We start from the raw sequence: 21,763 nt of genomic DNA on the forward strand, positions 1-21,763 counted from the left end.
GTTCAGTCGTTAAGCCGTGTCCGACTCTTCGTGACCCCATGGAACATAGCATGCCAGGCCTTCCTGTCCTCCACTCTCAAAAAGTTTTTTTTTTAAAAAAAACACGCCCCCGTGATAGGCTACGTGACGATTAACGTAGCCTATCACGGCTAGATCTGCAAAGTCAGCCATGATAGGCTACGTTAATCATCACGTAGCCTATCACGGGTGACTTTAAAAAAAAAAAGCGCGTACGCAAAGAGTGGCCCCCATAGGGAGCCGCCATTCGCGTTCCTTATTTGGTCGCTGTAGTCTACGTAAATCTTTACGTAGACTACGGCGAAAATAAGGGCAACGCAAATAGCGTTGCCCTTATTTTCGCCGTAGTCTATGTAAAGATTTATGTAGACTACAGCGACCAAATAAGGAACGGGAATGGCGGCTCCCTATGGGGGCCGCCATTATCCATACGCGCTTTTTTTTTTAAAGTCACCCGTGATAGGCTACGTGACGATTGACGTAGCCTATCACGGCTGACTTTGCAAATCTAGCAGTGATAGGCTATGTTAATCATCATGTAGCCTATCATGGGGGCGTTTTTTTCTTTTTTCTTTGATTGGAATGGTGGCGGCGGCGGCAGCCGGTCGAAAGACCGGCTGCTGCTCCCGCCCTGCACGAAAACCCGCCGAACTGCTGGCCGGACCCGCCGCCGGGAGGGACATTCGGCAAAGGTAAGTCCCATACCGGGGGGGGGGTGCGGGGGGGGTGCGAAGAATTTCTCCCCGAAACTTGTTCGGGGGGCCGAACAGGTTGGCGCTCAGCCCCCCGAAGTTTCGGGGAGAAATTCTCCGCCATCCCTAGGCTACAGTCACCATCTGCAGTGATCTTGGAGCCCAAGAAAGTAAAATCTGTCACTGCTTCCATTTCTTCCCCTTCCATATGCCAGGAAGTGATGGGGCCAGATGCCATGATCTTCAATTTTTTAATGTTGAGTTTCAAACCAGCTTTTGCACTCTCCACTTTCACCCTCAACAAGAGGCTCCTTAGATTCTCTTCGCTTTCTTCCATTAGGGTGGTATTGTCTGCGTATCTGAGGTTGTTGATAATTCTCCCAGCAATCTTAATTCCGACCTGTGATTCATCCAACCCGGCGTTTCTCATGATGTACTCTGCATATAAGTTAAATAAGCAGGGTGACAATATGCAGCCTTGTCGTACTCCTTTCCCAATTTTGAACCACTCGGTTGTTCCATGTCTGGTTCTTACTGTTGCTTCTTGACCCTCGTACAGGTTTCTCAGGAGACAGGTAAGGTGGTCTGGTACTCCCATCTCTTTCAGAATTTGCCACAGTTTGTTGTGATCCACACAATCAAAGGCTTTAGCACAGTCAATGAAGCAGAAATAGACGTTTTTCTGGAATTCTCTTGCTTTCTCCATGATCCAACAAATGTTGGCAATTTGATCTCTAGTTCCTCTGCCTCTTTGAAACCCAGCTTGTACTTCCGGTAGTTCTCGGTTCACATGCTACTGAAACATAGCTTGTAGGATTTGGAGCATAACTTTGCTGGCATGTGAAATGAGCGCAATTGTACAATAGTTTGAACTAGGGATGGGGGAGAATTTCTCCCCGAAACTTCGGGGGGCCGAGTGCCAATGCATTCGGTCCTCCGAAGGTTGTTCGGGGAGAAATTCTCCGCCCCCCCCCCCGGGATGGGACATACCTTTCAGGAACGTCGCTCCCGGCGGCGGGTCCCGGCGGCGGTTCGGCAGGTCTTTGTCAGGGGGGGGGGCGGCAGCCGTTCTTTTGACCAGCTGCCGCCGCCACCATTACAAGAAAAGTAAAAAAAAAAAAACGCCCCTGTGATAGGCTACGTAACGATTTACGTAGCCTATCACGGCTAGATCTGCAAAGTCAGCCGTGATAGGCTACGTTAATCGTCACGTAGCCTATCATGGGTGACTTTAAAAAAAAAAAGCATACGCTAATGGCGGCCCCCATAGGGAGCCGCCATTCGCGTTCCTTATTTGGTCCCTGTAGTCTACATAAAGATTTACGTAGACTACGGCGAAAATAAGGGCAACGCAAATAGCGTTGCCCTTATTTTCGCCGTAGTCCACGTAAATCTTTACGTAGACTACAGGGGCCAAATAAGGAACACGAATGGCTGCTCCCTATGGGGGCCACCATTTGCATACGCGCTTTTTTCTTTTTTTTTTAAAGTCACCCGTGATAGGCTACGTGACGATTAATGTAGCCTATCACGGCTGACTTTGCGGATCTAGCCGTGATAGGCTACGTAAATCGTTACGTAGCCTATCACGGGGCTTTTTTTTTTACTTTTCTTTTGAAGTTCGCGGCCGGGGAGATGGGGCGCTTCTCCCCAGCCTGAATTTTGGCCGGGCGAGGCGGGAAGCCTCCCCCCGGCCTGAATTTCGGCTGGGCGAGGTGGGAAGCCTCCCCCCCCCAGCCTGATCTTCGGGGGGAGAAGTGAAGCGCCTCCCCCCCCACCGCGAAGCAAGCTGCGAGACCAGGTAAGTGACTTTCGTACATCCCTAGTTTGAACACTCTTTGGCATTGCCCTTCTTTGGAATTGGAATGTAAACTGACCTTTTCCAGTCTTGTGGCCACTGTTGAGTGTTCCAAATTTGTTGGCATATTGAGTGCAGCACTTTATCAGCATCATCTTTTAGGATTTTAAATAGCTCAGCTGGAAGACTGTCATCTCCGCTAGCTTTGTTGTTACTAATGCTTCCTAAGGCCCACTTGACTTCACTCCCTAGGATGTCCAGCTCAAGATCGGTGACTGCACTATCATGGCTATCAGGGACATTAAGATCTTTCCTGTATAGTTCTTCTGCGTATTCTTGCCACCTCTTCTTAATCTCATCTGCTTCTGTTAGGTCCCTGCCTTCTTTGTCCTTTATCATGCCCGTCTTTGCACAAAACGTTCCCTTGAGATCTCCAATTTTCTTGAAGAGATCTCTAGTCTTTCCCATTCTATTGTTTTCTTCGATTTCTTTGCATTGTTCATTTAAGAAGGCCTTCTTGTCTCTCCTTGCTATTCTCTGGAACTCTGCATTCAGTTGGATATACCTTCCCCTTTCTCCCTTGCTTTTCGCTTCCCTTCTTTCTTGAGCTACTTGTAAACCCTCATCAGACAGCCACTTTGCTTTCTGGCATTTCTTTTTCTTGGGGATGGATTGAGTTGCTGCCTCCTGAACAATGTTATGGACCTCCGTCCATAGTTCCTCAGGCACTCTGTCTATCAGGTCTAATCCCTGAAATCTATTCCTCACCTCCACTGTATATTCATAAGGGATATGCTTTAGGTCATACCTGAATGGTTTAGTGGTTTTTCCTACGTTCTTCAATTTAAGCGGAAATTTTGCAAGAAGCAGCTCATGATCTGAGCCACAGTCAGCTCCAGGTCTTGTTTTCACTGACTGTATAGAGCTTCTCCATCTTTGGCTGCAAAGGACATAATCAATCTGATTTCGATATTGACCATCTGCTGATGTCCATGTGTCGAGTCGCCTCTTGTGCTGTTGGAAAAGAGTGTTTGCCATTGTCAGCATGTTCTCTTGGCAAAATTCTATTAGCCTTTGTCCTGCTTCATTTTTTACACCAAGGCCATGCTTGCCTGTTATCCCGGTGATTTCTTGACTTCCTACTTTGCATTCCAATCCCCTATGATGAAGAGGACATCTTTTTTTGGTGTTAGTTCTAGAAGGTGTTGTAGGTCTTCATAGAACCCATCAACCTCAGCTTCTTCAGCCTCAGTGGTTGGGGCATAGATTTGATTTACTGTGAGGTTGAATGGTTTGCCTTGGATTCGTACTGAGATCATTCTATCATTTTTGAGACTGTACCCCAGTACTGCTTTTCCCACCCTTTTATTGACTATGAGTGCTACTCCATTTCTTCTAAGGGATTCTTGCCCACAGTAGTAGATATAATGGTCACCTGAATTAAATTCGCCCATGCTTGTCCATTTTAGTTTGCTGATGCCCAAGATGTTGATGTTCAATCTTGCCATCTCATGTTTGACCACCTCCAGCTTACCTTGATTCATTGATCTGACATTCCAGGTTCCTAAACAATATTGTTCTTTACAGCATCGGACCTTCTTTTCACCACCAGACACATCCACAGCTGAGTGTCCTTTCAGCTTTGGCCCAGCCGCTTCACTCTTTCTGGCGCTACTTGGAAATTCTTTCTGCTCTTCCCCAGTAGTATATTTCACACCTTCTGATCTGAGGGGCTCATCTTCTGGCATCATATCTTTTAGCCTTGTGATACATTCCATGGGGTTTTCTTGGCAAGAATACTGGAGTGGGTTGCCATTTCCTTCTCCAGTTGACCACTTTCCTTTCCTCTACTGTTTATTAAACCTCTTTCATGACATATTGTCCCAAACGTGTGAACCACCCGCTACGCATATTTGGAATCCTTGTAAATCATTCCATCCTGTTTCTTTAACAGCTGTTGGGCCTGATTTAAAGCATATATTTCACACATCTGGGCTGACCAATAGGTAGCCTTCCTGACTCTACTCTGTCTGTGGTGATGCCATCCTTTTGAATCAGTAGATCCCATCTTTTTCTCCACAACCTGGTCTACTGTATTGATCATCATTTTGACGGTCTGTTTTTGCTTCTCATCCTCTCTCTTAACATACACCTTCGGTGCCTCTCTCAACAATTCTTCTATGGTTTTATCACTCCAGTTTTCTAACTTCTCTAGTTTCTTTTTAATATCTGGCCATGATTTTGTTACAAAATTAACTTTCAATAGTGTCTGACTTACTGGATCTTCAATATTTATGCCAGAATATTTTCTCATCCGATCCTTTAGTTGTTGAAGGAAATCAGATGGTGGTTCCTCCTTGCCTTATTGAATTTCAAAGGCTTTGGTCAAGTTCTGGGACCTGGGTACTGCGAGTTTGATTCCTTTGATTATCAACACCCTAAGGTCTTGCATATTAATCCGGTGTTGTTCTTCTTTGTGGTTCCAGCCCGGATCTCGGTTAGGATATTTTTGATCAGCCAGGACCACTCCCTGCCCAGGGGATGCTCTTTTTCTGATTCAGCCATTGCTGCTCTCCTAACCATGGTCCTTTCTTCTCCCAAGAACAGGATGGCTAGAATAGACATTAATTCTCCCCAGGTATATATATAAGGTCCCAGAAATTGATCAAATTGCTCCCCCAATCTTATGGGATCTTCCATTAAAGACTTCATCTCCTTCTTAAAGTTTTGTATTTCTGAACTATTGAGTGGGGCATTTACAAACCCCACTTGTCCCTGTCCTATTGTGACCTCCCGTAAGGGGTACATCTTTGCTCCCTCAAGTGTCACATCTGGTGAGGGATATTCTTGGTTCACATCTGAATCAATGTCAGTTCCTTTTGGTGTACTATTGACCTTTCTTCAGGCCCCCTGAGAGATAGGGAAATTCACTACATCTCTCTTTAATTGGGCTAATTTTCTTCCCAATCTCCCATGCAGTTCACTGGGCCTTGTTGATGTTGTTGTCTGGGTCCCCTGTCTCATTTCCCTGTCTGCTTCTTCTTCCACTAAAGGAGGAATATTTGGCTCTTGTCCCATAGGAACATAAGGGAGTGGGAGGTGGGACAGGGGATCCCATGACTCTGGGTTATTCTCAGGGGGATTTTTTTCCTTCCTACTTTTCCCTGACCTCAGGGGACATAGTGTCACTACTTCGTTCCCTATCCAGCATCTAGCATAATCGGACTCCTCTTGTGAAAATGGTCTTTTATCATTTACATAGAGGTTTAAAAACTGACACAACTATGCTTCCTCCGCTCCAAACTTGGGCCAGAAAATAACAGGTGGTTTGATACTTTCTGGAGTCCAAACAAAACAACAAAAGTTAATCATCTTTTTCTTGTCCTTTGTTTTAGTACATGGAATGTCCTTCCAAAATTTTAACATCCGCCCTAAGGGACTATTTGGTGGAATGTTGTCCTTTTCCCTAGGCACTTTTTCTTCCCGGGTCTTTCCTGACCCACCCTTGGAACCATTGTTCCCCATCGAGACCTTTCAATCTTCCCCCTTATCGCTTCGTCCGGCTCTGGCTGTACTCCTCGCGGATGTAACGGAACTGCAGATTAGGACTCCACACTCACTTCATGTCCCTTGACACATCTCACACACTCCACAATCAGTCTCGATGCCCAACCACCAAGGCAGTACTTAACAGTCCAATTTTCCTACCTTGGTCCGTGCACGGAGTTGCCTGGTTGCCACGGTTAGCTGGTGCCTACGATCACCTTGCCTGCTTCACCATGTCATGCTTCAGGATCCTTCTGACTGCACGTCAGGGAAGCCCCTGATGATGAACCCTAGAGCCGTTAAATTCAACGGGACACATCTCCCCAGACTTCGGCATCAGCGGCCCCTGAGCAATGAGCCTGGACCCTAGACAGGCCCCCAAATTTGTTAGAAACTCATTTGTCTAACCATGACCTGTAAAATAAACTTGTGACACATGTTCAAGCAGCACTCTATGTTTATTAAGCACATTTGCAAAGGTGGGTGTCCTAGTTGAGTAGGCACACCTGGTAATCAAAGCACACGATTTTTATCCCCTTTCCCTGGCCGCCGAGTCCCTCCCTTGTTTCCCCATTGGCTGGGTATTCCAAAGTTCACAGCCTATCCCGTCCGCCTTTTTCGGCCCCGTGCCGCTCCGCCCCTGTTTACATCTCCCCTTACTCTACTTCTAAAGCCCCTTGCCCATGTTTACAATTCTCCTTTTATGGCTTCCACTTTGCTTGGCTTACCCACACTCTGACCTCAGTCTAAGTTTCCGACCACAAAGTACCTTAGACATCCTGTCTCAGCTCAGCTATTGCTCAAAAGCATTTGCGACCTATTTAATGCAAAAGCAACATTTTAACCCTTTCCTTACAACCCTTTCCTGAAAGCTCTATTGTGATTGTTCTAGACTAGGATCGCAGCAAAGTGAATCACTGAAATTAAAAACCTAGCTGCACTTTTCTAAGCTGGTGAAGCAGCAAAATGGCTGAACTGCATAAATTTATATGCACACAGGACATGTTATTTATTTAAAATTGTCAGCAATTTAAAAAAAAAATTAAAATAAACAGTTTTTCTAAATAATACATACAAAGAAAGAGAGAAGAATAAGCATATCTCACTGGTGCTTCCATGCTAAGTCTTGACTCTGGAATAGACATGGTTTGATATCTCACTTTTTCTGGAGATCTACATGACATTGTCATCAAATCATTGTCGTCCTGTGTTTTCCCTGTGCCTCCTTTCAAACCACAGAAAATCTTATTTTCAGAGACAGGACAGTAGCCAATTTAAATCACCTTTTTGATCCTGAGGACCACATTCCCCCATGTGGAAGCTCACAAGGGGAGCCTGTGGTGGGTGGAATCAGAGACAAAAGTGGGCTCAAGGACATTCACTCACATGCAGGCAGGGCAAGCACAAGATGTCCCGTGGCCTGAGCCAGGAGGACATGCCATCACCACCACCACCATGCGCTGCTGCCAAGCCACACTGCCAAGTCACATTCCCCTCAATACCTCACTCTGAGGGGTCCTTTTTCAGAGCAAGGCATTGGCAGGGAAGTCCTCCTGGGGACCCATCCAAGTGGCATATTTGGGCTGGGCAGACTCTGTGAAAAGCCCCGCTGGGTGTTCTCCGGTTGTGGCCTTTTTTGCAGTAAGAGAGTGGATGGCATGTCTCTACAGAACAGCCGCCCCGCTGTGCCTTACTCAGAGTGAGGCATAGGCTGGGCAGTGATGGGCAGAGGCCTGGAGCAGCTCATGCTCCGGACAGCCTCAACAACTGCTTTCCTGTTGCTGATTTCTCACAGCAGAAGAGTGGCCGGACAGGCTCTCCAGAGCACCTGCCCTATGCCTCACTTTGAGAGGCATAGGGGAGGCGCACAGGATCTGCCACCCTTCTCAATCTGGTTCCTGAGGCAGGAGATTCACCTTGCATCTTGGGAGAGCTGGCCCTGCATACAGGCATTCACATGTACACTGTACATTGAGGTTCTGGACTGCCCACACCTTCTGAATGCCACTGGGAGGACCTCAAAGCACAGGCAGCCTTGGAGACTGTCTGCGGACTACTTGACTGCTGTCATTTTTTTGTTACATTAAAAGGAGTTTGCTTTAAGTTTTAAAAATACATCATGCTGGTCTCAGGCAAAGGTACTCTTCTCTTCAGCTGTGTTTCAGTGATCCGCTGGGCAGCATGGTGGGGGAGGAACCACAGGGAAGGGCAAGACTTCAAGGAGAGGGTAGGGGCTCAGCCATGTGAGTCAAAGGGGGAGGTGCTTTAATCAATGGGAGAAGAATGCATACATTTGAAAGATGTGTAAAATTGATGAGTATATTAGGAAAAATACTCACAAAAATATGGATAGATTTTCATGTGAAAAGAAAAAAAAACAAATCTCACAATCTGGTATAGACTCGAGTTGGAACAAGCTTCGAGACAGAATCTGGAGAATTTCAGTGAGCTCAGATTTTCCTGATTCACGCATCCCTAGTTTTGACAAGTGAAGCTATGTATCAGATGGGTGAGATGATCACCATGCATATGTGTTGATGATACATACTCACTGTTACCATTCCCAGTGGTGTCATTTTATGAGCATATTCTTTTTCTAATCTGTCTTTTGCAGTGAAATTCTTTTAAAGAATTAAAAAAGAGGACATTAAAATATTACTTAAATGAAATAGCATTTTAGCTGAAATTTAAACACTGGTTTTTTAAACAACAACAACATGAACACACGAACACTGTGCCTTTTCCAATCTTTCCAGTCGGCACCATTTTATCACCATGTTTTCCCCACTCTTCTAATTTGCCCTAAGACACTATGAAATGTTTATTTGAAATTACTGAAGTAATTGTGGAAGAGCAGTGGTTTGGTAACAATTTTTAAAATATATTAAATATATACATACATAGAGAGAGATTTACTACATGAATGTTATGAGAGCTTTGGCTATTGGACAGTATAGAAATGTAATAAATGAAATGAAGACATAAACCAGAAAAGGCAACCAGAAAAGACACGTGAACAATTTTAAAAAACTCACCTTTATTAAAAATCATTAAAGATATCAAAAATAATGGGGGAAGAGGGTCAAAGATGAATGCATGACTGAGAAAAATGTTCTCTCTCTTCAGCGTAGCAGTCATTTGCTACAGCTTATATTGAGTTTTAAAGCCTCATGATTTTTAAAAATTATTATTATTGAAGCTTTTTTTTTCTTTTTACTTGAAGTCAAAGGCAATGTCCTTCTTTATTCTATTTAATGTAAAATTACAGTAATTAATGCCTGGCCTTTTTGATAGACTGTTAAGCTTTAGACTGCTGGATCTTTTCATTGAATTGCTATTTTAATTATGGGTATCTGAAAGGAGAAACAAGGTATAAACAGGAAAAGAAGATTTCAGTGTAACTCAGAAGTAAATGCACTCCCCCATTAACACAAATATGCTATTAGATGAAGGTATTCAGCATTTTAATCAAGATTTTAGTGTTTCAATAATTAAACCTCACTAGTCACCACTAAAAGGATATTTGTGAACATATACAAAGAAGAAAAGGGGGGGAAATATATGAAAGTAAAAATAAATGCAAAATGTACCGCTAAGTAACGTTTCAAAAAATATCTAAACTGAACAACTACTAGTCAATAAAGCTTATCAATGTTTGGTCTAATATCAGATGTTACTTTGAGCCATTATTCATATTCATGACTCCCGTTCTGGCGTGGTATTTGACATTTTCACAAACAATGTAACATATGAGCTGAGGCCTCATGCATATCAGCCATATAGCTTCCATTAACTAGGACATACATTTTGAGACTGTATTCTTTACAGAGATTAGCTCAGGGCTCCGATTAGAGCGGGAGGGAACATAATGGGCTAAGCCCCCTTCTGTGGCATTCCCTTTAGCTTGTTTTCAAAAGACTAGGGCAGGTATGATTGGCGAGAATCCAGAGGAGTCAAGGGATGGGGCTTGTAGATGTTATTAAGTGCCCCCTGGCTCTCGCATTCAAGCATTGTCCTTGATTTTTCACCTAATAAGAGAGTTTCTGAAGTATGTAAGAGAGATTTGCTATCATTCTCCCCTCTGATAGTAGAATAACTAAATGGCACCTAATAAAATCAGCACATAACAGATTAGAAATGAATTACAATAGTATTATTTTTTTACACACTGTCCACAAGTAGTGATGGTCAACGGTACAATTATTAATTCTTTTTTTTTATTTAATGGAAGGTCAGAAGATCGGGAAGGACTTGGTAGCAAACCCCAAGGTTTGAATTCAGACTAACAGAGCAATCCTACAGTCCCTCGAAGAGTGTCCCAGGAACCATAGGAATATAGTAGATTTAACCCCCCAAGGCCATAGACACAAATACAACCTCAGGAGGGGAAATCCAAGTGGGGATTTCCCTGTCCCCACCCCTCCCAATTACCAAGGAAAGTGGCTTCTTTTCCAAAGATCCAACAGCATCTTCAGAAGAAGGCAGGAAGGGTTAAAATGAGCATGCCACTGGGAGGGGAGGGGAGGGGAGGGCATAGAGAGGCCATGGAAACACTGCATCCACAAGCTGCCCCCATGTGAATGAGTGAGGTGGCCCATCTAGGCCTAAAAAACTAAATGGTGGAACAGGAGGCTGTAAAAGCCTCTGTCACCCCTCCAGCTCTGCCTGGCTCTGGCCAGCAGAGCATAGGATTGATAGAGGAGAACCAATCCCCTAGGACTGTGCTCTAAGTTAAAAAAAATAATAATCAATTTTTTATCGAGAGTTTTAACAAAACAAAACAGACAAAAAATAACAAAACCATTTTTTAAAAAAATATAACAACATATTATAAAATCTTCAGTTTCAAATATTACAATATTTTAGGGAGAACAAAGAGAGAGAAAGAATATGTTACACGTAAACATCAGTAAAAGCAGACCAGATATCCACATATAAGTCCATTTGCAAGTTACGCCTATATACCACTCTTTCAAATGTTGCTAGCATTGTTAAGTCTTCAATTTATTGCGTTATAGGTGGTGAGCTTTTATTCTTCCAGTATCATAGTATCTTCTTTTTTTAGCAACAAAAAGGATGTGAAGGATCCATTTATGCTGGCCATGTGTTACATTCCAAAAAGCAGGTAAGTAATTTAAGGAAACATTTACATCAGTAAATATTTAAGAGATTTCCAACACAAAATATATCCATATAATAACTTCTTCCCAAAAGGAGGCAACTATTGGGCATTTCCAAAATGTATGAATAAAAGAAGTGTTAACTTCATTACACATTCAACAATTAACTGAGTTAGACAAACCTTTATTAAAGAGATATTGTGGTGTCCAATAGACCCAAAACAAAAGGTTTTATTGAATAAGGCATAACTGAAAATCTGTAGAGATATCTGATACAGATGCCCAAATGGTGGTCCATTGTAGGGATGTACGAAAGTCACTTACCTGGCCCCGCAGATTGCTTTGCAGTGGGGGGGGGAGGCGCTTCCATTCTCCCCCCGAAGTTCAGGCTGGGGGGGGAGGTGCCCCGCCTCGCCTGGCCGAACTTCAGGCCAGGGGGGGAGGCGCCCTGCCTCGCCCGGCCGAAATTCAGGCCGGGGAGAAGCGCCCCGTCTCCCCGGCCGCGAAATACAAAAGTGAATGTTAAAAAAAAAACCCCACACGTGATAGGCTACGTAATGATTTACGTAGCCTATCACGGCTAAATTTCCAAAGTCAGCTGTGATAGGCTACGTAAATCGTTACGTAGCCTATCACGGGTGACTTTGAAAAAAAAAAAGCGCGTACGCAAAAAAAAGCCGCCATTTGCGTACGCGCTTTTTTTTTTCCAAAGTCACCCGTGATAGGCTACGTAATGATTTACATAGCCTATCACGGCTGACTTTGGAAATCTAGCCGTGATAGGCTACGTAAATCGTTACGTAGCCTATCACGTCTGGGTGTTTTTTTTTTTAACATTCACTTTGTAATGGCGGCGGCGGCAGCCGGTCGGAAGACTGGCCGCCGCCCCCGCCCCCGCCAAAACGCCGCCGGGACCCACTGCCGAGAGGGACATTCGAGGGAGGTAAGTCCCATCCCAGGGGGGGCGGGGGGCGGAGAATTTCACCACCAATTTCGGGGGGCTGAATGCGTTGGCATTCGGCCTCCCCGAGATTTGTGGAGAAATTCTCTGCCATCTCTAGTCCATTGATTAGACAAAATAGGACATTCCAATTCCCTGTTCCATTCCTGCTGTAGACTACATGTATTAGGGGTGTACGGATTCCCCACCGTCTGTTCCGGTGGGGAATCTGGGGGGGAGGCGACCCGTTCCTCCCCCCTGGAATCCTCCAGAGAAGTTCCACTCTGCTCAGATTCGCGGGGGGATTGGCTTAGGGGTGCTTACCTTCCCTTCTGCCAGCCAGAACCATTCGCCTCCTCCCTGTCCCTGCTGATTGCCTTTAAAAAAAAAGGTCTTTAAAAAAAAAAAGTGATTCGGAGTTGTGCCCATAGACTTATATGAAAATAGAGTCATGAATCTTGCATATAAGTCTGTGTGTCCATAGGCTTATACGCAAGATTCACCCCTTTATTTTGCGTATAAGTCTATGGGCACATCCTGCTGATCGCATTTTATCAATGTGATAAAAATAAATGTCCAATGAATTTTGTCAAAGGCCTTTTCTGCATCCAGGGAAATGATGGCCACCTGGTCAGTTCTTTCAGAGTTTAAAGCAACTAGCTCAATGACTAATCTAAGATTATCAGCCCCCTGTCTATTTTTAATAAATCCCACCTGGTACAATCTAGCCAATGTGGCCATAACTTGTTGCAATCTATCTGCTAAGATTGCTGTTAATATTTTGATATCTACATTAATTAATGATATAGGTCAATAGTTAGTACAATAGGTATGATCTTTGCCAGGTTTAGGAATCACAGTAACATAAATGTCATTTAATGATGAAGAGAGGGACCCCGCCTCGAACATATGGTTATAGAGGCAGTATAACTTTGGAGCTAAAAAACTGGAGAATGTTTTATACCACTCAATTGGGAATCCATCCAGGTGATTTCTCAGTGTTCATTTTCATAACTGCATTCATAATTTCCTCTAAATGCAGAGGAGCTAAAAGGAGCTGTTGTGAAGAATCTAAACATGGAAGGTTGATCTGAGAAAAAAAAGCATCCATATCTTTCTCTGATATCTTGCTACCGCTACTGTAAAGATCACAATAAAATGTTTAAAATTGTGAGTTTATGTGTATAGGAGAGTATAGACTTTGTCACTCTCATCTTTAATAGCTGAAATGACATTTTGATGTTGATGGTGTTTAAGACGATGGGCAAGGATCTTACTAGAATGTTCACCATTTTCCCAATATTTCTGTCATAGATGAGTCAGAGCAAATTCCACCTGCTGTGAAAGAATATTATTCAGCTCATGCTTAGTATTCTGCAGCTCTTGAGAAAGTTGTGCAGTGGGGGGAATGACAAACTGAGTTATAACAGATTTCAGTTCCTTGTTTAAAAATGTCTGTTGAGTTTTTTAAAGTTTTTTTTTTAATAAGCATAAGAAATAATTCATTTCCTTATAAATGCTTTACTGGCCTCCCACTCAGTGGCACATGAACCTGCCATACCCTCATTAGTATTAAAATACTCTGTTAGTTCAGCTAACATCTGGGTTTTAAAGTTCTCATAACTGAGAAGAGAAACATTAAAGCACCAAAAACCCGTAGCCTCAGGAGTATCAGAAAATTGCAGTTGCAAACATATTGGGGCGTGATCTGATACGCTCTAAGTTAAATTATGACTAACTTAAGTCCCATTTATTTCAGTGCGCCTACTCTAAGTTTTATTAAGTCTGGATCCAACCCATTATATTCAATGTAATATTTAGGCTAGGCATCTTTATTAAAAAACATACAACAACCTATAGCTGTTGAAAACCAAGATTTGGATAGCAAAAAAATGTACACACCATAGTATACTGTGTTGTTTAAATATTTTGAAAGAGCCAGATGAGACCACTATCAGAAACAAGACTGAGAATGGATAGACAAGTGGTTCAACCCTTAAGTCAATGGTAAAGTGTTCCTCTTTGTGATCTTTTGCCATTTTTAGTTGTTCAGATGTTGTTATATCATAGCAGTAACATTGCACTAGACAACTTCAGTGCTAAAAAGTGCACATGCAAACCAGCATCGGATAAAGAAGGTTCTAGTTTTGAAAATATCCAGTGCTCCACTTTTGATGTGGAGTTACTCTTTTAAAAAACGCACCACACATGCGGCACAATCCCATATGTGTCTGCTCAGAAGTCCAATGCAATTTATGCCAGGTAATGGGATTTATGTCTATACTAGGATTACAGCTGTCATTACATGTCCCATATAAAAACTAGCCTATACTAATATGTATCAGAGTTGAACACTGCAAAGATTTAAGAAAGTCTAAAACGCTGGCGCACTGATGGTGCCTACAATGCAACAATGGATACTGAAATAAGACGATCTCAGAACTGGTTATGAAATAGATTTCTAGAACGACACAATAAGAATCACTGTAACGGATAAATCCATTTTATCTCTCCTCCTAAGAAATACTGAGGACATATTACAAATTAAGTAACTGAAGGGGGGGACGACAGAATTTATGGTTCCAATTTTTTTTTAAAAAAACCAGCTTCTCAGAAAAGCACTTATCAACATATTTAATTATCAATTTGTCTAATATCTAAAATAACATAGCAGGTTAAGGATTTGGTGCATGAAAGCAAATTCAGTGTAAACTGCCTACACTTGCAGGTGGTCAAATTTGGCATAGGAACATAGCTACCAGCATGAAAACCCAAACTGACATAGCGTTTCTGCTTCCTGCAGAATCCAGAACAAACAATGTTAGATCTTTTATCATCTGCAGGATTGTTTTGTCATACATAATTCTGAAGCTAACACAAATGTATTGTTGCAGGATACTCACTGAAGTACCTGTATGTTTTTACCCTAATATCATTCTGTGAACATTTGTTCTGCAAAAAAAATAAAAAAAACATGCTGAATATAATTGTAAAATAGGCTTTTTTTCAGTTTACATGTTTCCAGTTAAAGCTTTCTCTGTAGTCAGTCCAATGAAATGCTCTAACAAAACAGACTAGGTTTTATTTTCTGTGTTTTAGGAAAATACACAGGTGAAAAGAAAACCACTTCTCATGTTACTTGTGAAAGACATCGGTACATTACATTTAACAATGGCCAATGCAGATTAGGTTTTTTTCCCCAGTATTACAATGTCTGGTTCACTAGTGGTGTATATGACACACTTGTCAGTCAGTAGCCTTTACATCATTTCTGACTCTACACCATTTCTGACTCTACAAGATTTCTGACTGATTATTTTGCAGCCCCTTTTTATGATGGATTCCCCCCACCCTTTATTGCAATACTCCTGAGATGGTGATTTCTGTGTAGAGAAGCTGGGCTTATTATGACTCATATCAATGGGAATGGCTTCCACCTAGAAAACCGGTTTGGCAACCTTTCTTCTTCCCTTTTCACCTTTCATTGGGTGACCATCAACCAGGCTGGATGGTCATCCATTTTATTTCATTTTATTAGCACTACTTTTCAGTGCACACCTACAGAGCTCAGCAGCTCAGATTAAGTACACATTTTCTATTATATATGTAAAAAACAGTGCTGGAAGGCCCATAACTCTGCAGGACTGGATGTCTTTGTTGCCTCACGAGCAGGAGAAAAAATAGCATTAGCTTTAAGGAGGAGGAGGAGAGGGAGTATCTGAAATGTGGCTGAGAGGCAGAAGGTGGCACTTAATTAGCCTTCCTCAGCAGCTTTCCACCTCACTCTGAACGGCATTTATTATTTATTTATTAATTTATTTATTTATTACATTTATATCCTGCCTTTTTTCCTCTTTAAGGAAACCAAGGTGGAGTACATTATCCTCCTCCTCTCCATTTTATCCTCACAACAACAACCCTGTGAGGTAGGTTGGGCTGAGAGTCTGTGACTGTCCCAAAGTCATCCCAGGGAGCTTCCATGGCCGAGTGGGGACTAGAACCTGGATCTCCCGGCTCCCAGTCCAACACTCTCACCACTACACCACACTGGCTATCATTTCCCTTCCTCCTCCTCCTCCTCCTCCTCCTCCTCCCTCTCTCTCTCTCTCTCTTTTTGCCCTGCTCAATGAAAAGTCTTGCTTCCCCAACACACCGCAATCCCCTTTCTTCCTCTGAAGGAAATAAAGTTTGGACTGTCTTTTCAAGCCTTCCCAGTTACCTCTTTTTCTTTCATTTCTTTCCCTCAAAAAATGACTGGGAAGCTTGCAATGCAATTGTAAATATGTCTACTCAAATGTTTCATTCATTCATTGGGTCTCCTTTAAGTCTGAGTAACACTGGATACAACCCTATCTTGTTGCAGAACCTTTAAACCAACAAATAAAGTTATATCTCTTATTTATGCAAAGGCTAGTGTCCAGGGTAATTTCATTTGGTTGGCACTTCCTCATGGCTGCATCTAATTCTTGGAAGCATCTTTCAAGAGGATCCAGCTCTTTCACATGGCAACATGTTAGAAGATGAATAAAATCCTCCAAGGAAGCTTCTGGAATTCTTCCAGAAGTGGGCCTTGTTTTGGAATCTGGATATAGTCCAGACTGCTGAAAAATGTCAGGCCAGATTGAAAATAAACTGCTAGTCAAATGACCAAGAATTGTGCAAACTGTCCCTTAGATCATCTAATATTATAATAGTTCAATTGCAGATTTGTGGAGGCTTCTGTCATTTAGGTGTCTAATCCATAATGGAGACTTCCTAAATTCCATGCATTAATAATTTTATTTACCACGGTAACGTACAACTGTTCATGAAAATATTACATAGCAGGCATATCTGGGTATACATCAATTACATTAATGAAAAGTCTAGTGAGTATATAATTCTGTATCTATAGTCATAAACAATCTCACTCACAGAAGGTGCCTCCACCTGATTTTTGGGTATCTCCCCATAAGATGTATGAGAGTTTCGTTTCAGTTCATTAAGAACTTTCCCTGTTCACATCCCTGAACATGAGCTTCTTTTTCTCACAAAGCCCACATATTTCCAAGCTTGCGATGGCATTTGCAAAATGCATTTGTTGGACAAATGTGCACTTTCAGAATGCACAGCTTTTTTAAAAAATGGGCATCTAAGTGCACACTTTTCCCGTTCAAACAATAACAAAAGAGCTCACACTCAGGAACAAGTGCTGAGGTGAAATTTAGAGAACTTTGACAAGCTCAAGCCTTGCTGATTCTCTTATCCCTAATCTCCCATTCCTCTGCAGGACCGTATGCCAGAGAGAGATGTACAGCCAGGGCCAGAAATATGGGAACAAGGATAACTGTTTTGGCAGTTGGCCTCTGTACACCACCACATTGAAGTTGAAAGGAAAGACACCCAGATGGGAGCGAAGTCAGGACTTTCAGCCGTAATTCAAGGGGTTTGACAAAGGTGGGGCACTAACCATTCAGGAAGGACAGCCAGTGGCATACACACACACCCATTGTTAGTGGCTCATAAGTAATGGAACAAACCAACATCATCTCAAACTTAAGGATCGCCTTTAATACCTGGATGAAAATCCTTTGCAGTCAATGACTGCCTGAAGTCTGGAACCCATGGCCATGACCAAATGCCATTTCCTTCTCCAGTGGACCACATTTTGTCAGAACTCTCCGCCATGACCTGTCCGTCTTGGGTGGCCCTGCACGGCATAGCTTATGGCTTCACTGAGTTACGCAAGCCCCTTCGCCACAACAAGGCAGTGATCCATGAAGGGGTTGTTGTTGTTGTTTAATAGTTTAGCTTTAAAACATCCAAGGGCTATTAAACTGCCAGTTATAAACCCATAAGTCAGTAATTTCTTTGGAAACAGCCATCTCCATGTTGACTGAAAAGCATCTGTTAGGGTCAATGGGGCCAATCCTATAGGGAAAAAGACCAAGTCTGAGCCAAAACTTTATCAAATAAATCCATGCATGGGGCTCTGTAGAAATTAGGCCCACCCCCAGGCACCAGCTATGCCACACCCCACCTCATTCAGGAGGGTTCCTGGACCCAAAGGAAATGCTTTTCAGGGCCCCAGAGGTCTACCAGTGGAGGACAGTGTGGGAAAGTCACATTCCACTGACTCCCCTCTGCATACACTTCTCTGACACCAAGATATGCACTTGTTACTGAATTCTTTTCCACATGCTTTGCTATGCCTTTTACTATTCCTATGTATTCCTCTTTATTCTTTTCTTACTGCCTGCTTGTTAAGTTATATACTCTGTTATTCAAAATTGCATCCCACAGAATAGAGACCATGTTATTAATTTAAATTAACAACAATAACAATTAAAATAGTGTGTGTGTGTTTTTAATGATTCTATACAGACGTCCCCCAAAGTACATCTGGACATGGAATAATTGATTCATGCTGTTAAGCAAGCTGTCAAGAATCAGACAGAAAAAAAGTGAGATAACAGGACTTACCCAGACACCATCACTTCCTAGGAGTTCTATTGGTTTAAAGGTGATAGAAGTGACCTAGGTCTGTGCAAGTTTTACAAAGAAAATACAATATATTGACTGAAAAGTAAAAAGTTCTGCTGAAGATTTTTTATTAGGAGCAACATTTTCTCCACATGATAATTAGTGTCTTAGCTTGTAACCATGAATCAGAACCATCCCAGTAAATGTAACCAGAGCTCATGCAGTATCGTGTGGCTAACAGTTTGAGTTATGATGGAGAATCCCCAATTCAATTTCCCTCCTCAGACATAAGCTCATGAGATAGCTTAAATCTACTCTTTTCTCAGCAGCAACCACCCCACTTCTACAATATGGGGGATGCTTTGAAGATTTTAAATGCACTATATAAATGTCTAGTTCTCATATTATCTTTGTCCTCTCTCACCATTATCAGAAAACTGAAAAGTTAATATGGGCATGCCAAAACCATGATCCTGCAGATGACTGTATTGCCAGCCACACAAAATGCAAAGTGATGTCACAATAGAGAAGGTATTTATAGAAATAGACAGGAGTCGTATTGATCTGACACACAGCACAAAGGTGAAAAACAACACCACAAATTGATTAGCTTCACACCTGACAGGTTCAGCCACTGGGGGCACAGAGAAGGGCAGAAAGTCAAATGAGATGGAATCCAGACCAAGTGCTGTTCAGCTGATCCTGGAAAGAAGATGACACACATCAAACACTTGATGCCCCCTTTGGTCGTAACTTTCAGTTTTCCTCTCAGTTTCAAGACTGGTTGGGCTGCCATATTGGTCAGCTGAGATCTTTCTAAGAAACACAGATTCCCCTTCCTGTTTACCACTACACAATCCCAGTTCCAATTAGGGATGGTGGAGAATTCCGCCATGAATTTCAGTGAGGCCAAATTAGGGTTGGAGGAGAATTTCTCCACGAATCTTCGGGAGGCCGAGTGCCGACGCATTTGGCCCCCCGAAAGTGTTGGGGAAATTCTCCGCTGGCCCCCCGCCCCCCCCGGGATGGGACTTACCTTCGGCGAATGTCCCTCTCAGCGGCGGGTCCCGGCAGCGGTTCGTCGGCGGTTCGTCAGGGGCGGGGGCGGCGGCCGGTCTCCCGACCGGCTGCCGCTACCGCCATTGCAAAAAAAAAAAGTAAAGTAAAAAAAACACGAACACAGCTGTGATAGGCTACATAACGATTTACGTAGCCTATCACGGCTAGATTTCCAAAGTCAGCCGTGATAGGCTATGCAAATCATCACGTAGCCTATCATGGGTGACTTTGAAGAAAAAAAAAAGCACATACGCAAATGGCGGCGCCCATGGGGCGCCGCCATTTGCGTTCCTTATTTTGGCACGTCTAGTCTACGTAAAGATTTGCGTAGACTACGGCGAAAATAAGGGAACGCTATTTGTGTTGCCCTTATTTTCGCTGTAGTCTACGTAAATCTTTACGTAGACTAGACGTGCCAAAATAAGGAACGCAAATGGGGGTCCCCATGGGATCCGCCATTTGCGTACGCGCTTTTTTTTTTTCAAAGTCACCCATGATAGGCTACGTGATGATTTACATAGCCTATCACGGCTGACTTTGGAAATCTAGCCGTGATAGGCTATGTAAATCGTTACGTAGCCTATCACGGGTGTGTGTTTTTACTTTTTTTTTCGTGGCCGGGTAGACGGGGCGCTCCTACCCGGCCTGAATTTCACTGGCAAGGGATGGGGCGCCTCCCCCCCAGCCTGAATTTAGGCCAGGCGAGGCGGGGCGCCTCCCCCCCCTCACCTGAACTTCGGGGGGAGAACCGAAGCACCTCCCTCCCACCGCGAAGCAAGCTGCAGGATGAGGTAAGTCCCTTTCGTCCATCCCTAGGCCGAATGCACTGGCATTCGGCCCCCTGAAATCCATGGCAGAACAGCCTGCCCCCCCGCCCCCCGGCAGATCCCCCGAGGACAAGACTTACGTGGGGTGGATGTTCCGGACGGCAGCGGCTCCAGTGGCAGCGGCTAGTGTTCCAACTGGCTGCCACCGCCACCATTTGCAGTCTGGTCTTTTTTTTTTTTTTTTTACATTGACGTGATAGGCTACATAAAGATTTATGTAGCCTATCATGTCTGGGTTAAAAAAAAAAACGCATATGCAAATGGCAGGGGCTATGGCGGCCGCCATTTGCATTCCTTATTTTTCGCCATCTTAATCTATGTAAATATTAATGTAGACTATTACGGCGAAAATAAAGGGGAATGCAAATAGCGTAGTGGGCGCTATTTGCGTTCCTTTTTGATTCGCTGTTTTAGCCTACATAAATATTTATGTAGCCTATCATGGTTGAATACAGGGACGCAAACGGCGTCGGCTACAGCAGCTGCCATTTGCGTCCCTGCTACCCAGAGGCCGGATGTCCGGCTGCTGGTGGAGCCGGCCGGTGGCTCTGTGGAATCCCCGCGGAGTGGAGCTGGCCGGGCAGGACTCCGGGGGGAGGGACGGAGTGCCTCCCCCCCATCGAGGATTTTGGGGTGGAGGGACGGAGCGCCTCCCTCCCCACGAAGCAGATCCGCAAAACGGTAAGTAACTTTCGTGCATCCCTAGTTCCAATGCATGCAGTCCCACTCTCATCCTACCTTATGTTGAGCCAAACATAGGCCACTTAACATTTTAAACCTTATTGGGTGTCACTGAGAGGAAAGCAATAACACCAAAGGTCCCATTTTGATTTTAGAAAATCAATAATTTTAACATATTTATTAAATTGGATTTAAAAATAATTCTTAGAGTCTTAAATTTCCCTTCTAAAAAAATTAGCCAGATTAAAATTATACCTAGTGAAACATTTAATTAAGCAAGATCTTTTATACTACGATTGATTGATTGATTGATTTAGCTTTTTAATTACCCAGTCTCAGTAATTTGCTCCATTTTCAAATTAGGAATATTGAGTTTCTATAAACAAACCAAGACATTTCCTTTTCAACTAATGAAAATTAACCGGTTGCCTCATAACTATCAATTGTTACTAGGCTCTTTGTTCTGGGCTCTTCATTATAGATTTCCTTTGCTAGTGTTATCAGTATAAAAGTTCCAGTAGTTAGAAAGCCTGAGGCTAACAGTTAGCTGCTTAAGCTGCTTAAGATATTTTGACAAAGAATGTACAAGTAATCGGGGGGGGGGGGTGGCAGAGTCCCTG

This window comes from Heloderma suspectum, chromosome 4 (assembly GCF_057233095.1).
Source record: "Heloderma suspectum isolate Gila_16-S chromosome 4, 16-S_ref, whole genome shotgun sequence".
Lineage (NCBI taxonomy): Eukaryota > Metazoa > Chordata > Lepidosauria > Squamata > Helodermatidae > Heloderma > Heloderma suspectum.